This window comes from Nyctereutes procyonoides, unplaced genomic scaffold, assembly GCF_905146905.1.
Source record: "Nyctereutes procyonoides isolate TBG_1078 unplaced genomic scaffold, NYPRO_anot_genome, whole genome shotgun sequence".
Classification (NCBI taxonomy): domain Eukaryota; kingdom Metazoa; phylum Chordata; class Mammalia; order Carnivora; family Canidae; genus Nyctereutes; species Nyctereutes procyonoides.
The window spans coordinates 65,852,717-65,860,602 of NW_026575051.1; the positions used below are offsets into that span (position 1 = coordinate 65,852,717).

Here is a 7,886-nt window from a genome sequence, read left to right on the forward strand (position 1 = left end):
TGTACTTAAATGTGAATTTTAATATTTTGATTTCTGCACAAAAAGTCAGATGAGATTCTGTTAGCACTGTATTGAATCTGTAGATGAATGAAGGAATATTGTCATCTTGACAATAGTATCTTTCAATCCATGAACATGGGATGTCTTTCCATTCATCTAGGAGTTATTTAATTTCATTTAAAAATGTCATAGTTTTCAAAGTACAAGTTTTGTACTTTTGTACTTCTGTTAAATTTGTTCCTAAGTATTTTATTGTTTTTGATGCTAGTAAAATGGAATTTTTTTCTTAATTTTATTTTTAGATTGTGCACTGCTAATTTATTACTTATTGAATCCTTTCTCATGGGTTCATTTTTCCTATTCCCTGAAGTACTTCTTTATGTAGTTCTTTCATTTAGCCTGTGAGTGGAAAATTCTCTGTTTGTTTGAAACTGTCTTTATTTCATCCCCATTCTTGAATTGTAATTTAAGTGGGTATAGAATACTATGTCAGCAGGTCTTAAGATGATGTTTTCCTATTTTATTTTGGTCTCAATTTTTGCTGCTGCTGAGATGTAAATTCTCAGCCTAATTGTTGTTCCTTTGCAGACAATATACCTCTTTTACTCGCTGTTTTTACATTCCTCTAAGGTTTATTTTTGAGGTTTACGGTTTTACAATATATATCTAAGTGAGCCCTATTTTATTTATTCTAGTCAACATTTGTTGTGCTTTTTCAATCAGAGGATTTATTTTTCTTACTAATTCTAGAATATTCTCAGCTATTCCCATTTAAATATGGTAGCCTTAGTCTCTTTCTAGAACTCCTGTGAATATACTTTCTCATTTTACTCTCTCATTATCTTTCTTTTTGTCTTATAAAAATCTCATTCTGAATTACACTTTGAATACTTTTTCGGATCTATATTCTATTTCCTTCCTGTGGTTTTTGATTTAATACAAAATAAGAGGATTAACCCTCCTCAAAAAGGAATATTAAATCTGAAAAGGAGGACTAAGATTTCATTCAGGGGAACAAAATCCCACAAAGACACTATACCTTCTCCAATTATACCTTTTAGAATGGTCCTACAGTGGCTATACTTTTTTTTTTTAACATAAATATTTGTTAATTGATTGGACCTATGCTAGGGGAATATCTCTGAAAATAGTTGGGGGAAAGACCACATATTTTATACCTTTAGCTGTTGAACCTGACAGATCAGTAGGATGCAAAAAACCATATACTTTGGGGTCAGCTGAACTTGGGTTTCAATGCCAGCTTGCCATTAATCAGTTGTGGGACATGGGCAATTTCTTTTAACCTCACTGATTTTCTCTGAATCTTAATCTCAGAATCTGTAAAATAAACCCATCAGCATCAACATGAGAAACCAAAGATAAGATATATATATATATATATATATATATATATATATACATACATATATATAAAGTTTGGCTACTGGCAAGCGCTTCATAAAGGAGTATTATTTCTTGTGTCAGAATCTTAATCAGAATGGGTGCCATTATGTGGGCTATCCCCATTTAGTATTTGAGATCATCTCATTAGTCATGTCCCATCATAACCCTTTGCTGTAACTCTGATCTCCCTAAAATACACAAATTAATAATTAATCTAGGTAAGGGATAGAATAATTGCTTATGGAAATGTCTGTGGTAAGTGATATTTCACGCACTTTCTCCTGCAGCAGTCCCCTTGGACAGCTATCGAAGGCCCAGGATAAAACATTGTTGGGTCCTTTCTTGCAGCAGATGGTGTCATGCAAAGCCTATCTGGGATGCACACCTTATAAGCAAGACTTCTAGGACTCTTAAAAGATAAACGCTTAAAAATGGATTTAATCAAAATGGAACTGTTATAAACACACTTTCTTTGTGATTTTTCATACTAAGATTTTTAATTCTGTCTGACAGTGTCCTCTAAATTGAATTCATATTAGATAGATGAGTCCATTGGAAGACTATACTGTATTGCTGCAGGGATTACTCTGCCTTTGATGGGGCACTCAGTATCTCCAAAAGATGAGACTGCCTCGTGCTCAGGGTATGAGGGCAGATTTTGCCTTTACTAGGCTGCTCTCATGAATTCTTTCCTTAGTGATAATTATGACAGGAAAAGGGATTTTTTTTTCCTGTTAGCACATGTTGGTGACTAACATCCCTATATGTGTAATGTATTTGGGTTTTTTCATGGATGGGTACAGCCACCAGAATGTGGAATAAATCTCCTCTTTATTAAACAAGATTGATTCACCTATGAGCTGCAACACACTATTGTACGTCATCATGATCTAATGCTTGAGCCATAGGCCCAATAATGATCCCATTGTTAATATTACTAAGCCATTTAAGCTATTAACTTAAATAATTTAGTGATATTAATAAACATAATAGTTAATATTTATCATATGGTCTCTGTGTATCTGATATTTTGCTTAGCAGACATATATTAATACATCTCTCTATATATCATATATACATATATATATATTTTACCACTTCAGCTTTTATTAATAAAACAGAAAACTAAATTCAAGGCAACTGCTTTGTTCTTGCATCTGACCTGACCATATTACTGGAGACGTGATTCTTTAAGAGGACTTAAGTTTCAATATACAGACAGGTTTCATTAAAAGTGGGATATTGCAATATCTCATAAGGTTAGGTAAATGAAATAAAAAAGAGAACATGTTAAATATTAAAAATCACAGAAATCTCCCTCAAATATCAGGGGTTTCCTATGACAGTCTTCAATGTGCTCATCAAGATCAATCATATTGCACAACCCCCAAAGGAAAAAACTGAGGAAATTCATGGGTAATTTTCACAGCTTCATTGTAAAGGCCAAGATGGGCTCCATCAACTCAATGGTTCCATTTTTTCCTTCTCCATCTGAAAGAATAAACATTTTTCCAGTGAGATGAATCTTTTCCAGCCTCCCCACGAAGCAGACCGGCCTGTCGATGAACTGAGCTAGTGTGCTGTCGTTGACGTGCAACTTGGACAACTCCATGATGTCCACCATGGTTGCGGCGCAAGCCCCCTATATATCATATATATTAAATTTAGTTTTCATAGTAAGTCTGTGAGAGAAGTACTATTATTAGACCCATTTTGTAGATGAGGAAAATGAAGCATAGGGGTTAAGTGCTCAAGACTGTACAACTAGGCAGTGGTGAAGCTGGATCCATCAGGAAAGTTGTCTTGCCTTTACCGTATGGATGTGGGGAGACTCAAAGTTGCAGAGGACTGACTCCTCTTTGTTCAGTGATTCCTAGAATCAGTGTCCAAGCTTCCACCTATCAATCTAGTATGTAAAACCTCTAGATATATTGTCCAAAAGGTTGAAATTCAGAATTTTAGCTCTGCTTAATTTCAATTTTGAACTTACCTTATACTTATCTTAACAATTCCCCTGGCACTTAGGCAATAGTTCTGCTCATACTACCCTTCCTTCCTTCCCTCCTCCCTTCCTTCTCTCCCACCTCTTCCTTTCTTCATGTTTGCTGAGTGCTTAGGGGTAAAAAGAGAGGGAAACAGAAGAGGAGACAGAGGAAAAAAGATTCTCTTCATTTGGGAAGCTTGCATTGTAGGTCAGAAGAGGCTGCATAAATGTGAAACAACTAAAGAATGACATGACAGTGTTTGGTCACAAGCTGATGACCCTTTAGGTAGCTCAAGCAGGACCATGTCAATGTCTCCAGCCTCTTCCTCAAACAGGTTTGGCCTTTAGCCTCACCTCTGATGGTGTTAATGTACCATGTCCCTGCTCTGTGGCCTTCCCAGCCCACCGCTTAACTCTACCACACTCCTCCCTCCTCTGTTGCTTGGACCTCATAGGGCCTTCTTGATAGAGCAGGGGCCAAAGTACCCTAACCAAGTTGGCATCACAAATTTCAAACCACTGGAGATGAAATGGAATTCCACTACCTAAGGTGACAGAAGGTACAATAAGAACATTACCTCGGATTTAGCACACAGACTAATTCACAAATATCTTCAGAAGGATCTGGAAGCATTGAGCCATAATTGAACATTTCAAAAAGAACTCTTTGAATTTTGATACAGTGATTATAAAATAGAGTTCTGGTCTCATCCTCTGAACTGCATTGTATTAGTCAATTTGGGATGCCATAACAAAATACCATAGATTGGGTATCTTAACAGAAATTCATTATTCACGTTTCTGGAGGCTGGAAAGTCTGAGATTGGGATGCCAACAAGGTTGGGTTCTGGTAAGGGTCCCCTCCTGGTCTGTAGACAATCATTTTCTTGCTGTGTCCTCACACAGGATAGAGAGGAAGCTTTGATGTCTCTCACTCTTCTTCTAAGGGTACTAATCCTGTCATGTGGCTGCATTCTCATGACTTCATCTAAAACTAATCCCTTCCCCAAAGCCCCAATTCCCAAACTGTCACATCGGGGGTTAGGGCTTCAACATATATGTTTTGGGGACACAACCATTCAGACCATAAATAGGAGCAAATACTTTTAGCTCATAGAAGTGAGAACAGCCCTCTGGCTTCTCCTTGTCACCTCCCTAAACCCACCGCCCACTATCTCACTGTTGGGACCTCCATGACTTCTCAGGTGATTCACTACCATACAGGACATTTACCTATAAGATCAGAATAACTTATCTTCCCAAAGTGGCCACTTTTACTACTAGTTCACAGACCAAAGAAGGTATCTTATATACATATTTTATTCCATAGCACTTCTGAAGAATCTAGCTCAGATATTTTTCCTTAAAATTATTTTTTGTAACACATGGACAAAATCAAAGAGTACAGAAGAACATAACATTCCTTTGTCAAAACTCATCCAATATATCTCAAAGAAGCTGACTTAAACTGGAAAAAAAAAAACCTGGCTATGATATTAAAGCAAGTTCCTCTCACATTCCTGTCCCCTACACCTCCCTGGAGGCCACAGCTGTTATCTTTTTGGGAGGTAGAACTGGGGAGTAGCCTTCCAGAGATATTCCCTGCATGTACTTTTGTTAAAGTCTTTTGTTAAAAAAAAATACATGTGGTAGTATTTTATACGCTCTTCTCCTCACTTTTGTCTTTCTTCTTCTTCTTCTTCTTCTTCTTCTTCTTCTTCTTCTTCTTCTTCTTCTTCTTCTTCTTTTAAAAGATTTATCCATTTATTTGAAAGAGAGAGAACATATATACAAGTTGGGGGAGGGGCAGAGGGAGAAAATCCTCAAGCAGACTCCTGGCCCAGCCCGGAGCCTGAGGCAGGGCTCAATTTTATGACCTTTGAGACAATGACCCATGAGACCATGACCTGAGCCAAAACCAAGAATCTGATACTCAACTGACTGAGTCACCCATGTGCCCCACTTTCATCTTCTTAATAATGAATTGTGGAGATGATCCCAAGTTATACAATCAGTATTACCCCATTCTTTTGACGAGCAACATGATTTCCCCCTATCGGATCCATGCCCTTTTTAAAGAACTTTTAGGGTGTTTGCAATCTTTCCTTATTTCAAGCAATGCCTATATATAAGCATATCTATAGAGTAATATTACTATCAGTAGAATTATTGGATCAAATGGTATATACACTTTCAGAACTGCAAAATAGTTTAAATATGCAAAAAGTGTAAAGGTTAATGTGACAAACACTCTATCCAGCATTATTTCATCTCAGCAAGGAAAATGACATTTCATTTAGGAAACCCCAAAGTGTAAAGCCACTAACTCATGGGTCATACATTAATGATTTGGGATAAGGAAGTGATCAAATTTTGTTTTAAGACATGGAAGCCTGCATTCAGATGCTGCTAGGATGGTAAATGTGTTCCATCTAGTGGCCTCAGGGATGTCCAAAGAGGATTATTTTTTCTAAATCATCACCTGTGTGTTCTTGAATGTAGTTCTTTGGGGCTTGACCCCTAAGCAGTAGGAGTGCCCAGGCCTGGCCTGACTGGAAAGAGACTGGAAAGAGACCTGAATTAGCTAAAAAGTAACTACTTGGACCACATAGAGTCTACCCCAAGAATCCAGCCATAGGAGTAAGTGACTCTATGGGCAGTAGTTCTGTGCCTTATAAAACAGAATGAGCCTTCAATTATATTCTTATCTTTTAAATTGATTGTGGCTTAATCTCTCGGTATAGGTGTGTGTGTAATTTCCATTATACTTTATTGCAGACCTCACTTCTTCTACAAAGATTTAAATTATGTTTTTTCTGAGTAGGAAGCTAGGGGTTCTGTTTCTGCTCATCCCTTGCTCCATGTGTTCACTTTACTTGCAGGTTGCATGGATAGGGTTAAGGTTTTCCAGTGTTCCTTTGAAAGATGATTGCTGTATTAAACGCAGCCTGCTAACTTTCAGCCTATTATTTGTGTAGATGGCTCTCTGGTGCTTTTAAATTTACTTAATTAAAATTCTAGAATGATATGATTCCAGTGGGTTACATTACTCTCACTCTCACCCCCTTCAATCAGTTTTCTCTTCTAGTCTTTTTCTTCGCAAGAATTATTTGAAGACTATAGCCTAGCAGACTGCTTAACTCGTAATTCATTGCTTTAAAAAAAAGAACTATGAAAATAATTAAAAACGTTCGTTATTGAGCACAGTGAAGTTAAACTCAGCTTGATATTTATGCAATGTCTTACTGCCCCAAGGATATAGCTAACTTATCCATAAAATGAAAAGAGAAAGGCTGCAGTTTCCAGAGATTTCCTATCCATCTTTTATTTCTTTTTTTTTTCTTTGAGCTGAAATTATTCTATCAGTTAACCACCTTGTTTGATTTTATTGTCTGGTTGCAGTTCAACAGGAGGGAATAAAGGTTGTGCATGATCTTTTCCTTTAATACCCTGGACATAGGAAGATTAGCACACCACAGTACATCATCCAGGCATGCAAGTATTGCCATGCTCAGGACAGGCCTTTTATTTTTTCCCTCCCTTAGAGACAGAAAACCCACTGAACCTTAGCAACAGCTGACCTCTGGCAGCCCCTGGCCCCCACGGTCTACCTCTTGCATTTGAGTAGTGAGAGGCCAGCCAATGGGGGAGGGCACTGCCTCCATCTGTATCCAGGAAAGCATGGCACAATTGGTCATTTAAACCCATCGAGGATGATGTAGGCAAACTGAGCCACAAGGGTTAGAGGAAAAGGTAAGGGAAAGGAGAAATCTCACCAGGCTGCATTGTTTACGGGGAGCTGTGCCAAGGCTGAGCAGGGATGAAGGCACCCGGCCACCTGCACCCTGAGCCAGACTCCTAGCCCCACACGCTGCCTCCTCCCAACCTCCAGAAGGGAAGAAGGGCTGCACAAAATAACCTGATGCTAGATTATATACTTACATGATTTTTTTTTTTTCAACTGGAAGAACAGGTCTCCACTTAGATAAGAACACACAAACCCGCTCTGGTCTGCAATGCTTGGGTTTCACCGGAAAACTAGGCCGTCTCTCGCCCTGATAAGAGAAAAGGGTTTGCTCCTGCCTCTGAAAGTCTGTGGTCCCAATAACCCTGCGTGAAACTTGCAAACAGAGCTCTCAGCTTGGACGTCGTTTTGCAGCATGAGCAAATGTCCAGGCTCAGGAAATGATGCTAAAGGCATTTTGAAAAATGTAACATGGGCTTGACACAGCATTGGCACAGGATATGTGACGGGAAGCAGCGTGCTGAGTGGAGATAACAGCCCCCGGGGCGGGCAGGGAGCTGGTTTCAAACCCCAGCCTGAGACCCTGCAGCCGGAGCCTGGTGGGACTGCAGTCGGAGCGGAAATCTGGCCATGCCCCTGAGAGGCTGAGGCAGGGGACAGGCCACGAGGAAGGAGGGGGAGGCCCCTGAGAGGATCTTCTTACCGGCAAGGACTTGACGGTTCACCTGCATACACAGCACACTTTCCAAAATT

At 39.0% G+C, this 7,886-nt stretch overlaps 1 pseudogene; it reads right to left on the reverse strand.

Annotated features, from left to right (window-relative positions):
• Nucleotides 1-2,771: 2,771 nt before the first annotated feature.
• Nucleotides 2,772-3,028, reverse strand: LOC129512673 (replication protein A 14 kDa subunit-like; annotated as a pseudogene).
• Between the last annotated feature and the right edge of the window lie 4,858 nt (nt 3,029-7,886).